General features: G+C 35.3%; 1 pseudogene; it reads left to right on the top strand.

The window, feature by feature from the left end:
- Positions 1–2,754: 2,754 nt before the first annotated feature.
- LOC130049742 (uncharacterized) lies at positions 2,755–3,378 on the top strand (annotated as a pseudogene).
- Positions 3,379–14,844: the final 11,466 nt, after the last annotated feature.

The following is a 14,844-nucleotide window of genomic DNA, read 5'->3' as shown; positions in this document are numbered from 1 at the left end:
CCCTAGTATATCGCTTAAAGAAAAATATTCCCCAATAATGCAGAGAGTTTTTCTCCCTCATCATTAGACCCTCTCCCAGAATGAGCATCGGCTGGTATCGTATTTCAGGCTGCCAGACAGGCATTCTGACAGAAGGTTCCCTGAGGGTGATCAATCAGTCAAAATTATGTTTCCGTGTTAAGTTAACATTTGAAAATGTAAGGTTTTACCTAAGCTGGTAAATACAATTTACAATATGCAATATCATTTTTATTTGGAGCGCACAAAGTCGTGGAATAGACGTAAAGCGGAAATTTCAATTCCATTCGGATAAATTTCAATTTACACAAAAGTGAAACGTACTATTCATATGTACGTTGTCAAATTCGTATTTTTTGTTACATAGAGTGTCTGCGCACATCTTTCCAGACAAGCAGTGTAGAAGTATTACAAACGCATTTTAGTTCTTCCTATCGTGATTAGTCAAGCCTCAGGCTGAATAACTGGTAATGATAGTGAACGCCCAGTCCACGAATATGACCTTGTACGACCCTATATCTTTGTTAGGAATATTAATTCGTGCGAAGGGTTACAATATGACAAGGGCGGTGAATACCCCTGGAATTATCATTATTACTAATAAATTCCGCGGTGAATATGCATCTCTAGGTACAGTTTTTAAAATTATAAAACTTTGCAGGAATTTAAGATATTCGTATGAAAATGGTTTCATTAGTAAGGAAAGATTAGCTAATTTTAAAATTTTAAATTTACGTGGGGCATTTTTGACATTTCTAATTATTTCAAATTTATTGTGTATTAAATGTCAAGAAAATATTAGATTTTTGGTACTTTACAGGTGTCTGTATGTGGTCTAAGCAGGGGTGACCATATACAACGATCAAATGCTGTATAAACAAATGAGTAAAATTACAATCTATGTGAATAATATGAACTATTAAACATGTTTGAAATTCATACCAACCATAGCTATCCAACTGTTCATTCAAGGGGGTGGTGGTGGTGGTAACTTAAAGAATCTGTCCAAATTTGACTGCAAAAAAGGAAATACGTCACATAACAAATGTGCCACGTATGTCGATTCTCAGTTAACGCTCATATTTCTATATCTGTAAAAGTATGGGCGGGGCCAAATTCCTATGGGAATTTCAGCTAGTGAGGAAACCCCAAGCTTAAACTCAAGAGTTAGCTACCATCTGTGGCTAATTTATCCGCCGTGTAACATTTAAATCGTGAAAGTGCAAATGTTAATAAGTTTGAATGAAGAAAATTGATCACTGTTCGTTATCTTCACCTTTCAGTTTTGTAAATATATTGGGGACCATTTTATATAGCCATTTCACTTCATCCTTTACAGACATGCAAAGGAATATTTGTAATTTACTAGAATGTGTGCTTGCGTAAAGTGACTGGAAATTGTGCTCTGTAGTTAGTGATAGGAAAAGTCATTATGGAAGATATAAAAAAAATCTTACTTATAGCCATTTCACTTCATCCTTTACAGACATGCAAAGGAATATTTGTAATTTACTAGAATGTGTGCTTGCGTAAAGTGACTGGAAATTGTGCTCTGTAGTTAGTGATAGGAAAAGTCATTATGGAAGATATAAAAAAAATCTTACTTATTCAAGATAATATTCCATGTTCTTAACAGCAAGTCAATTACATGTACATCAAATACGAACCTTGGACAATGTGTCAAAACAATTCCAGAATGCGGTAAATATTGTGTTGCAAGGCCAAGGGTGACGCTCCACGGTGTGTCTCTTTTCAAAGCCGTGGGGCGTCACCCTTGGTTAGCGAAGATGATTTCAATAGGAAACGTGGTTTAGAAGCAAAGATTATTTGATATTTTATAACAATAAATCCACTGAATTCGAAAATTCCACTGTATGTAAATCCAGATGTAGATTTGAATTAAAATTATAAACACCAGTGTAAAACAATATACCTCAATTTTTGTTTACTAAATCAAAACCATTAGATTCTAATCTACAATTTATTTACATATTTATGATAATTAAAACAATAGATGAGAAAGAATTAAAATAAGCACAATAAATTCCCAACTTCCTTTACCCCCTAATCTAATAGTATTTCACTTGCTTACCAATATATCCCCAATGATAAGAGAATGAACCTAATAATAAATGAATTAATTTATAACCAAAATTGGTTTTCACCAAACATCCGAACTCACACCTTAGTAAATATTTCGGTGGAGTTCGGTGTTTACTTCACCAAATTACAGCACATTTTGAATAGTTGGTTGTAAATTAGTGCCAAGTCACAAAAATAACCAATATGATGGATTTGGGTGTGCAGCTTTTTTAATAATTTAGCTAACAGAATATAACTTCATCAACACCTACTAGTGTTCAATAAGTTTACTAGAGATTTCGGTGTAGTAATGGGTGTCACATGAAAAATCCTTATGAAAACCAAAACCAATTAATTAATTACCAAATCTCCACGCGCACGTCTCAAATGTTCCTCCAACATCTTCAAAATCAACAAGTCTACCAGTCATTGAGACACATTGAACCCCTTTTATATTAGAGCATCCCCACAATGACAGGTATAAATGTGAGATTAGTAGACTGGCTAGCTAGAAAGCTTCCCTTCCCAGACGGTACCTGCTGTGAATCTCAAGAAGTTGGGAAGAACACAAAAATAACAATCAAACATCAAGCAATTATTTACACAGTAATTCACTACTGTTTCATTTAAATAGATAAAGTCCTATCATAATCATATGGAAAAACTGTCTTAGAAATTGGCCTTTTATATCAATGTTTAAATCATCATATCAAGATTCGCAATCGAGAAATCATCAGATCACTCATGAAATACATCATGTGTTAAAAGAGAACAACAACCAATCTAAGTATGCCTTGGAAATACTAAGATTCCTTTTCCTGCAAACTTCGCTGCTGGACCTGAAGACTGCCAAAGAAACTTTTTACGGACTCTTTGTTAACCAGAAAGGCAAAGTAGACACAAACATTCCAGCTGATGGAACACTTTGTGAAAGAGATAAAAGAGCATCTTAAGTCTCTTCATGCAAACAAGATAGAGTCATCAGTGCAGTCTCGATCATCTGCCATTGCGGGAATTCGACAAATATCAGTAAATTATGATGAAACAACACAAGTACTTTACAAAGCTAAAAGGCACAGCACACCTTCCTCAGATGAGGATGAGCTTAATATCATTCATAGGCTATTGCGTATCAGGCCTTTTGAAAATGATGATGGACGTAGTCTTGAATGCTACACAAAACCATTTGCAAGTCCCCTTGCAAATATCAACTTGGTACACTTGCAAAAATGGATCAGGAGTCATCAGTATGAGATTATCAGTGACTTTGGCATCTAATCTGGTGAGCGATTCACAATTAAATATATACAGCCAACTCAACTTTCTAACTTTATATATAGCCAAGGCCTAAGAAAAAAAAGTATATCTGTTTACTGTTACATGCTGTTAAAAAAATGGGGTCGGTAGATAGGTTTTTTGTCTTTTCAATTTTTGAATATTTTTTTAATTTCAAAAATTCCTGCTATCTACTGAAAACTGGTTTATCTATGTGCAGCATGTTTTTTTTAATTTCACTATTTTTGTATGAAGAATTTACAATGCATTTTTCAAATAATGAGCATAAATTGGCGAAAACAAATGTATATGTTTGTTCAATGAATTTTACCAATATTTTAAATAACTGTTGTGTTCACAGAAAAAATAGCGTCGGTCGGGTAACAGTAAACAAAGATATTTTCTTTTTGTTGGGCACAATTCAGCATAAGAGCTTTTCTGATCACTTGTTGTCCGTTGTCTGTGGTGACACAAAAATTAAGACAACTGATTTTTCCATTAAGTACTTTATCTATGCACTGGGAAGCACAAAACATTTGAAATGCATTACAATGACACACTTAATTTGAAAATGGTACATAAATGTTCTGCGTGTTCATGATTCAAACCAAAATCCTGAATTAAATTGTCTGTTTCCATATATCTTGAATAATTGTGGATGGCTGCTTCTATTTGGTAAGGAGATATATCCCAAGTTATAAAATGTAACCTGACAATGATTGTCGGATGGAAGACTTCACCTCTTGCCGAAGAGGTAGAATTGAATTCCATTCCATTAAGCTTGGATCATAAATGTTACAGCACAAAGATTGTTTGTTTTCACTATCATTGGTGTCATCTGTGAATCCAAAGTAATCATTCGGGATTTTTCTCCTACAAGTTGTTTCATTACGGCAGAAAGACTTCATTATCTTGCTCATTTCAGGCCTGCCTACATCACTAGTGTTGAAAAACAAAATGGCTGTTGCCTGTTTTACCTGTTCTTCCCACTTGCTGAATATATGCTGTTGGAATGAAATTTGTTCTATTAATTACCTTGATTAAACTATATATAATTGTTTTCACAAGATATTGTTTAAATTTGGAATAATCGTTTGGCTCAGTTTTCCTTTTTTGCCAGAAAAATTAAATTAGAAGTGGTTTATGTGAAGGAACATATCGTTAATAAAGTGCACCGCCACGGCACATGATACGCCCGTCACATATTGTTAACATGAACATATCACCATGAAGAGATAGGTATGCATGGAACCAAATGTCAACCTTCCTTTAAGAATCTTACCTACTTTATGGCCTCATGTGACATTGCTTCAAATATTGATAATGTAAGCTTAATGATTTTTAAAAGGATATAAAAACATTTTCCCAAATGGTTTCAATGAAATGATTAAAGTGCAAGATAGCCCTTTATCCAAGCAAACAACTTACAATAAATGGGAGTACTCAAAAAGGTTGATTTATTCAACATATCAAAAAATACATATATCAGTATCTGCCTTTGTCAAATCTTCAAGTATAAAAGTAAAATATGGATGGTGATGTCAATATAAATAAATATAGATTAAAAACGGTTATTTCAAATACTGGTGCATCTCCTATGGTGTAGTTATTAATTAGAAAAAAATAATACATCATATATTTTTCAACTGGTTGTGTAAGACTTGAGAAATGCACATCTGCAGCTTTGCTCATTGTATTTTAAGGAATGAAGAACAATGCACAGCGTAATAAAACATCAAACATTAGTCATTATGTTTATTCTTAGACTGTAAAACTGTCATCTTAGTGAGACATGACAATCTGCACCTTGTTGTTGAGATATAAAATAAAAATATATTTTACAATATCATATTAATTCTTAAACTTTATACCAAATTAACTTTCAAAGTAATGGCTACCACTTAGAACTGTCCTAAAATTTGACAGATCAATTAGAAGGCCAGATTCCTCTGCCCAATTCCCGATTGCAAGAGATATAGATAGCACCTCCTTGATCAGATTGCTGTAACAGAAATCTTCTAAACTCATTAATTAATCTGTAATTTGACAGAATGCAATTTTTCTGTTAGCAAAATGCCTCCTGAATTGCTTGATAATTACACCCATGGGACAAGGGAAATTTCTCTTGTTACTGACACAAAAGAAATAATTTGTTTGTTATATACTGCTGTATAGTACAGTGTATATAATGAAGAATGTGTAGTTTCTTGAATTAACATTTTTTAATATGGTTATTGCAATACTATTTCATCTGTTCAGATTTACACAAATGCCCAATCTGCAGCTTTGTTCATTGTATATCTTTTTTCTGAACAATGCCACAGCCATAACAAAACATCAAAATACTAATCATTAAAATAGGCCTTTTTACATATTGCAACCATTTGTTGTCTTAGTGAGAAATGATACTCTGCATATAGGTTGCTGAGAAAAAAAATTAAAAATTATATAGTACAATGTCAAATTAATTTTGAAAATAAAGACTAACCACAACAAACAAATTCACTTTCACAAATAATTTCTGGTATATCTGCAATTAAGAGGCTAAGATCTCTCTGCCCAATTCCCTAGAGATAAAGATAACACCTGCTTGATCATGTTGATCAGAGATGCTCTACACAAAACTCATTAATTAGTCTTGTCAAAATGCCCTTTGCATGCTACTCCCATGGGACAAGTGGAATTTCTCATGTTATTGTTAGAAACAAAGGAAACATTACATAGGCTAAAAAGAAGCTGTACAGTATATCATAAAAAAATATGTGTTTTCTTGATGTAACATTTTTGAATGAGGTTTTCTACAAAAATCTTATATGAGTAGGGATTGTACCAATTATAACATACTTTTTTCAAAAAATCACTTCAACTAAATGTCACAGTGACCTTAAAGTACAGTGCGACACACCTTCTACCTAAGATGCATAAGATGACCAAGTTTCATGATTCTAGATCAAATAGTTTTCAAGTTATGAGCCGGACAGGGTTTTACCATATTTGGCCATATCTTCTTAATTAAAAGTCACAGTGACCTGGTTTTAATGTGCGACACACCTTCTACCCAAGATGTATCAACTGACAAAGTTTGATTATTCTAGGCCTTATAGTATTTAAGTTATGAGCCGGACACGAAAAAGCTGACAGACGGACGGACATGAAGGCCATAACATAATACGGCCCGTCTTAAGACGGGCGTATAAAAAGTAGATTGACATGTTCTGTTAATTTCCTCGACACTGGCAGATTAAAGTTTTTAACAGTACATATTTATAATGATAAAGATTTTGATTTGTGCATATTTTTGATTGCTTATTCAAATCTGTTTCGGTTTTGGTTGTTTTTCCCCATTCTTCTCTTTGGGATGCAGTTTATTATAAGCCATATTTTATGCTACATGTAAGTAGTAGGAAGTCATGAGTAATGGATCCTTTTCATTGATCTTGACCTTGCATCTACAATAAGATTTGACTTTCTTTTCTTTTTTTTTTAAAAATCACTAGACCACATTTGATGATGTTCTGTCCAAATTGAATGTGATTTGCAACCATTGTATAATTAAAATGAAAAAGTTACCAGTACCTTCAATACTTTTAGGTGGGCCTGCATGCACAATTCTTTCTACAAGACCAAAATCTGCTCCCATCCAGAGGGCAGAGGAAGCCAATATGATCCTTAGGGGGCTGTCTTCTGAGGAAGTCTGATGAAATATTAATTCTCGTAGTTAAAAGAAATAAATTAATTCATTTACTTGGGCACATCAACATTCTTTTCTTGATGATTTAAAAAAGTAAAGGACATCTTAATTTTTTTTTGGCCAAGGTGAACTGTTATTTATGATAATTATACAAGTCATGACACTTCCACCTTTAAATGTTCTTTTTACATTATCTTAAAAAATAAATCATTAATCGTGATGTACATTTAGTGGGGCCCTGGTTGAATTTGTCAGTCTTCTAGTTTTAATTACATTAAAGTCAAACATTATTTTTCTTTACTGTAACCAACTTTTATTTGCGAGTGAAAAAAATTCGCTTGAAAATGTCTGTACAATATGGTACATCTCTGCGAATGAATGAAACTCAGCTGAGGTGAACTGTCTTCCATTATCTGAGACTAGCTCCTCTGGGATACCCCAACGTGAGAACATATTCTTGAGTCTTCCGATAACTTCTGAACTGGTTAAGTTTGACAGGTAAGCAATTTCAAGGAATCTGGAATAATAGTCAGTCACAATGAGGTACTGTTTCCCGTCTTGGTCACATATGTCTGCTGCGATCTTCTGCCAAGGCCAATGCCTCGTCTACTGACTGATCAATGCAAACTAATTAATAATTAAATTTCAAGCAACACAACAAATGATTTGGACAGAAAAGAGTCTATTCAATGATTCCATTACCCCATTTTACCTGAATCCTCAATAGTATCCAACATTGTTCAAAGGTATTTTGTATAACACGACAACTGCCAGGTCTTTAAATACATGGGCGTGCTTGGTCGGTGACAACCATGGTTTTGTTCTTTCTTCTTTAGCTAGTTCTCCATGGAGACGGCGATTAACACCCCATGTGATAAAATCCACTCACGTGTGTCCGTAATGTGGTGCAATGCACTTCGCCACATGCCCTGAAATAAAATACACATACTGATATGCAGTACATGAATTAAGTTTTTCTTCTTCATGCAAAGGTGTATACTTTTAACTTGCCTCTTCAATTCTAATATTAACATTACATGTGTATTAACTTACACTATATGTCTTGCCATGAATTCCTGATACGTCTTAGCAGGACGACATGAAACATTGCAAAATGCTGGACACTTTTAACTCTGTATAAGGTTGGGTCTGACTTTTAACGCTGTATAAGGTTGGGTCTGATCGCCATTGCTGTCTGTTTTAACACTATATAAGATGAAGTCAGACTAGGCCCACAGGCCTTATACGTTGGTATGTTAAGTACATATGAAGATTTACCCGTGCGCAAAATTTCCACACGAGTGAAAACATTTAAAGGACTTTAGGAGACATTTACAAGTTATTGAGATCCACTGCCATACTCGAAACGCCCGGTTCATTCCGGCGAGGTTTATGAATATACGCCATCATTTTATTTCAAACAGGTTCTATTATTATAGCCCTGGTTCCACAGATGTAGGGAAACTTTACCGAATGAAAATATATAATCTAAAGTATTGCCGGAGATTTAGTGAATTTTTATAATGTCATTACCTCCATTCCGACACATGATTTTACCGAAAAATTCGCCCATATTTCCCCATTCCGATAGAGTACCTGTCGAGTTCTCTAATTGATTTGTGACACGAATCAATCAAAGGTACTGGTGTCAGTCCTTCAATTCTTCAAGGTGAATCACAGCCTTAGGTACCTATGATATCTAAAGACCATGACTATATTGTGGAACTATCTTCACCCAACAGTAAATTGGAAGCTGCCCAGAAAGAAATTAATGTTTTACAATGTCAAGTAGAAGGAGTGAAGGCTGAAAAATTCGGTGTGCAAAGATTTTCTTTAGATGCAAAATTGATAAACTATTACACATGGTTTACAAACTATAAAACATTTGTCAGTATTTTCACTGCATTGCAACCTACAGCAACAACTATGGTACGTTGGACACAGATGCAAAGACATTCTTCCAACATAGACAAAATTAAAACAACTCCGTTCAAAGATGATTGCATGCTACTAAGCCTAATAGATCAGTTTTTTATGTTTATGTGCAGAGTTCGACAAGGATTTCCCGAACAAGAGCTTGCTGTTCAATATTTTCCAAGCATCTGTCAGTAGAATACTTATTACATGGGCCAATTATTTGTATGCAATGTTTGGAAGTTTATGTATTTGGCCCTCCCGCAGAATTGTAGATCAAAATATGCCTGCCTGCTTTAAATGTACATACCCAAATACATGATTGATCTTAGATTGTACGGAAATTAAAGTACAAACACCAAGCTCAAAGGTCTTAAATTCAGAAACATACTCGAATTATAAGTCATACAACGTTTAAAAGTCTTATAGGTATTACACCATTCGGTAGTGTTTCATTTGTAAGTTCTCTGTACACAGGTTGTATATCTGATAGGGATATTACTGCAAGGTCAGGGATCATTGATCTGATTGAAGAAAATGATCAGGTCATGGTGGACAAAGGGTTTCTTATTCAAGAATTGTTAGACACCAAACATGCAACTGTAGTAATTCCTCCATTTCTCGGGCATAAAGGGAAGTTTTCGCAAGAGGAGGTGGGCAAAAGTCATGAAATTGCCCGATTACAGATACATGTAGAAAGAGCAATTCGTAAAATTAAATACCATATATTTGATGGAGTTATTCCATTGAACTTGGCTTCTTCAATAAATCAAGTCTGAACTGTTTGTACAATTTTAACAAATTTTCGAGGTCCATTGTTTAAAACTACAAATTCGCAATTGCATAAATTTTTTCAGTGCAAGAATTTTTAGTATTTACAACAAAACATATTTTACTTTCAGAATTACTTTGTATTGATTTGTTGATATCAAATTGTGCAAAGTTACATTCTATTGAAACAGATCAGTTATTCGTGGAATACTTGTTCCATTTTTATACACAAGAAGAAGGGAGTTGTAGAGAAATATACTGCATATGTATTCCTGTGACAATCAGTTCTCCCATTTGATTCCACGTTCATACCTCGGCGTATTGTCTTTGCTTTTTTCAGATCCCCAACCTGTAATTTTAATTTTAAAGTATTTCCGTCCTCTTGTGGTGTAATTAGATTTTGCAAAATTAATAATCATAGATTTCTGGATGATAGGAACAAGTGTTGTTTGAGTCTCTTTTGATAATTAATGTCAAAAATCTTGTTAATTTAACAAAACATTTCAGAAGGTTAAATCCAAGGGCAATAACTGCTTTCATCAGGCGTACGCTTGTCTGAAAACATGAGTTATCTCTTTGTATTCTAACAAGTTTAACAGAATGTGCAGACGTGCCCACCCAAATATCTTTGTGTTCGTAGAGATGCTAAAAAAGGAACAAGCTGCAAATGAGGCAAATATCATTCAGATTACAGCAGGAGGTCTCGTGCGTCCCAAAAAGAGAAAATACCGCCAGTTGGATTCTCGTCTACAGCGTCTCAAGGACAGGATTCGTCATGGTCAAATGGACATAGTAGCATATACGGATGCAGCTTCCCATCTAATTCATTTCGAGTGAACAGTGATCATGGTGAAATGATGTGAATATGTGGGTTTTTTTTTTCGCGTGAACAGTAATTGGATTGTGATGACTGTGGTTGTCGATACATGATTTCTATTTCATTTGTGTCTCATTTATTATCATATCTTATAACATTTTAATATGCAACATTAATAAAATAGTATTACTTTATACAAGCACTTTTTAAGCGCTAAGCGTAGCTTAAACGCTTATTGCCGCCAGTTGGATTTTGCTTTCGTCATCATGTTTCCGGTTTATCGCCACCTATAGGCGAATTTATGCATCGCTGTAGTCAACAAGTCGTGTTTAAAGTAGTCGTAATTTTGCAACCGATCAAGCATGTTGCATTTTTTTCCCGGAAATACAGTTCGTTGAACAATGAATAAAATATGTATAAAAAGGGTGATATTTTTGTCCTCATTCTTGGGGAAAGTGAGACACAGATGCAGGTCATTCGTCAGTTAAAATTCTCATTTGAATCTGCGTCTGTAATAATTAAAGTGATTCAAAATCTAAAATTGAATAAGAATATGTACATATATATGAAACCGTTTTAGCTAGGGTGCCTTTGCATTGTTACCTTCGCATGGCACTTAGAGGCCAGGGAAATCAATTTGCATGGTGCAATCTATAATTAGAAGCCACGTCATTAAGCTATACACGAGTCAGGAGGGTTTTCCACTTGTGTTTTAGCTGCTGTTCCGACTCAGTAAAAATGTGTGCAACACAGTAAAAAAAATTAACTGATCCGCGTCGATTGTGAACGAGAAAGAATTTGTGGACGATTCTGCTTTGACAGCGAAGGACAGAGATCGGTGTCTCAGAAGGACGATATTGCGTAACTGCTTACACCTTCCCCGATCATATATGTAAATTGGTCATGCAGAAATTTAGAGGATGCAACGGTGTAACTTATGCTTACTTTATTATTTCTAAACGACCAAGATATTCTTCAGAATCATCGTCAACACAATCAAATTTGATTTCGCGATTTAGTTTTAAAAATGAGACTAAAAATAATAGTCTTGGCAGTGGCGTAGCTTCCATTGAGGCAACCGAGGCAGCTGCCTCGGTAAAAAACAACAACAACACCTTTTACGTTCTTAAAATGTCGATAGCCAGACCCCCTGCCTCGGTAATATTCGAACCCAAGCTACGCCTATGCTTGGGGCAAGGAAAAGATAAAAGGTACAACATTATATTATATTATATTATATTATGGAAGACAATACCCCGGTTTCAAGTATTCAAAACACCGCGTGGAATTTTACGAGGGCTGTATACTGAAATACATATGTTTAGAACAAGTGTTAGATAAACATTGCCATTGTGTCAAGCATGAATGTGAAATGGTTTGCGTTCCACAGCACGCTACATACAACGAAAAGTAATCGTGTTTTCAATTTATTTGTACTTCAAACAAACAATTGACAATGACATGCATATGCTACATGTATTTCCGAACGTACAAATGATGAAGAAGGGGGAGGGACATGGATGTACTGTCGTTGTTCCCTGTCCCCACATTTTGTTTTCGCTGAACGATCTTTTCCTATAAAAAAGATGCATTTAGCTTTTTGGTGAGATGCCTCTTCATTATTTCTAACAGCGGTTTGAACATTACCGTTTAAAAATTACTTTCGTAACTTTTCAGTGCCTAGTTTGGGATTCTCATTTAGCTACATTTACATGTTGTAAATCTTGCATATTTATTGCGAGTCACTTCTGTTACGTTTTTTTTTTTCATATTAGAACTCCTACACAAGTTTCGAATCTTATGGTTTTTTGCTAAGGTTATTAGCATTTTCATATAAAGAACTGTTTTATAAAATTAAAACAATAGCAATGTGTATTATGTTTCATTCAGACAAACGGATGAGTCTCCTTTGCAATATGAATATGAGCTTTTACACAAGAAGTGTAATACACACAAGTTGATGAGTACAGCGTTTAATGTAGCTGTGTACAAACTCTTGTGTTTTTTTTGTTTTGTTTTTTTTCAGATTTACGTATAACAAACAATCACTACAATTGCTAAATGTAAATCCATGCTTATATGTTAACTGATTCATCCTCATATTTGAATTAGTATATCCTCTTGCACTAACTTTCATGTTAAAAATCTCCACTCTTGTTGATAACGCAGTATTCAATTTCAAAGTAATATTGCACATGTATGATGAACATCTTTTCTAAATAACTTCCTAAATTTTGTTTTCAGTTATACATGTATTTATCGGACTTATTTGGATTCATATTCTCTCCAACCTGATTTTGAATTGAAAATAACTTCATTATTGATTACAAAAAATAATTCCACTTTCATGGTTTGATTGCTATTTACAGATAATTATGCACTGGATTCTGTAGTACAAGTCTTACAGATGCATGTTTATGTGTGTATTTAAATGATTTCTGGTAAGGTAATGAAATGGATGTAAAGCGTTTCAATGCAAGGTGAAGATAACGAACAGTGATCAATCTCATAACTCCTACAAGCAATACAAAATAGATAATCCTGCATTATTGGTGTGTTTTGACATGTGGCATTTGTTAGTGTATGTGGTTATGTGTAATTTTCTTTTTTGCCCAGTTTGTTTGTTCCTTTCTCTTATAAGTGACTTACATATATGTATCAAACTATTGATTTGTTTCATTTCAGTTGTAGTCTAAAAATATTTCATACACTATTTAACTGGAACACAACAGTAAGTTAGTTGCGTAATAACAATTGAACACTTTACACCGAAAACTACCATTACAACTGTTTTCACATTTTCTACCAAAAATGTTCTTCTCTATAACATCACATCTGTAAGAGAAAAAATGCATAGTCATGTAGAGCATTTAATGATCCAGGGACCGGAGCAGAGCGGATCATAAACCCTTGCCTTGGGAAGATGGGTGGGAGCTAAACAGGGTATAAAGTGTTCATTTGTCAAATATTTAAATAACATTGCCTTAAATGCTACTGATTTATTGTATCTTGTTTAACGTTCTCCTCAATAATTTTTAATTCATATGGAGACGTCACCAAGACCGGTGAAGGGCTTCAAATTGAGGCCTATGCTCGGCGCTTACAGCCATTGAGCAGTGAGGGTTCTTTAGCGTGCCACACCTACTGTGACACGGGACATCCGTTTTAAAGGCCATCTCCGAGGACCCGCGACATTCACACCTGATGCCGAGAGTATGGTGATGGAACTGTCACTACCTGTTTAACGAACTAGGTCTTTTGCGGCCGGGATTCGAACCCCGACCGCCCGCATACAGAGCGAACACTTTACCTCTGGACCACCGCAGCGGTGGTAATGCTATTGATACTAAATTCTAATTATAGATATTTAATAAGAAAGGTGTCCTTTACCAAAATTGTAAATTTCATGATCCAAGGACAGGGTTTTAGTTTAGTGTGGGATCAAAGTTATCATAGTGACCATTGTTTTAACAACATCATATAAAATTTATATTTCAACGTGATGAAAAGTTTCAGGACATTGCTTCCAATCCATATTTGTTATTTTCTTACAGAAAATGTACTACTTAGTTATGCGAAAATAAAGAATGCATAAACCTTTTCTTAATGTTGTTCCTGCTCATTAACATTACAAGTAGTATAAGCCCTCCCGATAGGGAGGTCAACTGAGTGCACTTTTTATGCAAATGAGGTCAAGCAAGGGCGGCTTCTGATTGGTCAAGCGGTGTCGGGGTCAACGGAGTGCACTGGTCAAGCGGGCCCCAGCAGGGGTCCTATAGCATGGTCCGGTTTAAAGGTCAGTGGCCTAGAGTGCAGAGCATAGCTGTTGCTATTGCTGTTGGGGTTAACGGAGTGTACAATTGTATATCAAGCCAACCGAGGAAGGTCAACGGAGTGCAGTTTTTCAAGCCAAAGGTTCTAGAACTTTCCTATCACGTGATCGCCAGGTGTCCAGCCTGGGTTTTTCCACCGCCTGCTGGCTCAGTGCCGATGGGTTTTTCCCAGTGCTGGCATGGTGCCAAATGTTTCTCAGTGTCTACAGGGACAGTGCCAATGGGTTTTTCCCAGTGCTGGCATGGTGCCAAATGGTTCTTAGTGTCTACTGGCACAGTGCCAATGGGTTTTTCGCAGTGCTGTCTCAGTGCCAGCTGGCATGGTGCCAAGTTTTCCCCAGAGCTGGCATGGTGCCAAGTTTTTCCCAGAGCTGGCATGGTGCCAAGTTTTTCCCAGAGCTGGCACGGTGCCAAGTTTTTCCCAGCGCTGTCTACAGGTATAT

The sequence above is a fragment of the Ostrea edulis genome, chromosome 8 (assembly GCF_947568905.1).
Source record: "Ostrea edulis chromosome 8, xbOstEdul1.1, whole genome shotgun sequence".
NCBI lineage: Eukaryota > Metazoa > Mollusca > Bivalvia > Ostreida > Ostreidae > Ostrea > Ostrea edulis.
This window is presented reverse-complemented; position numbering and strand designations above follow the sequence as displayed.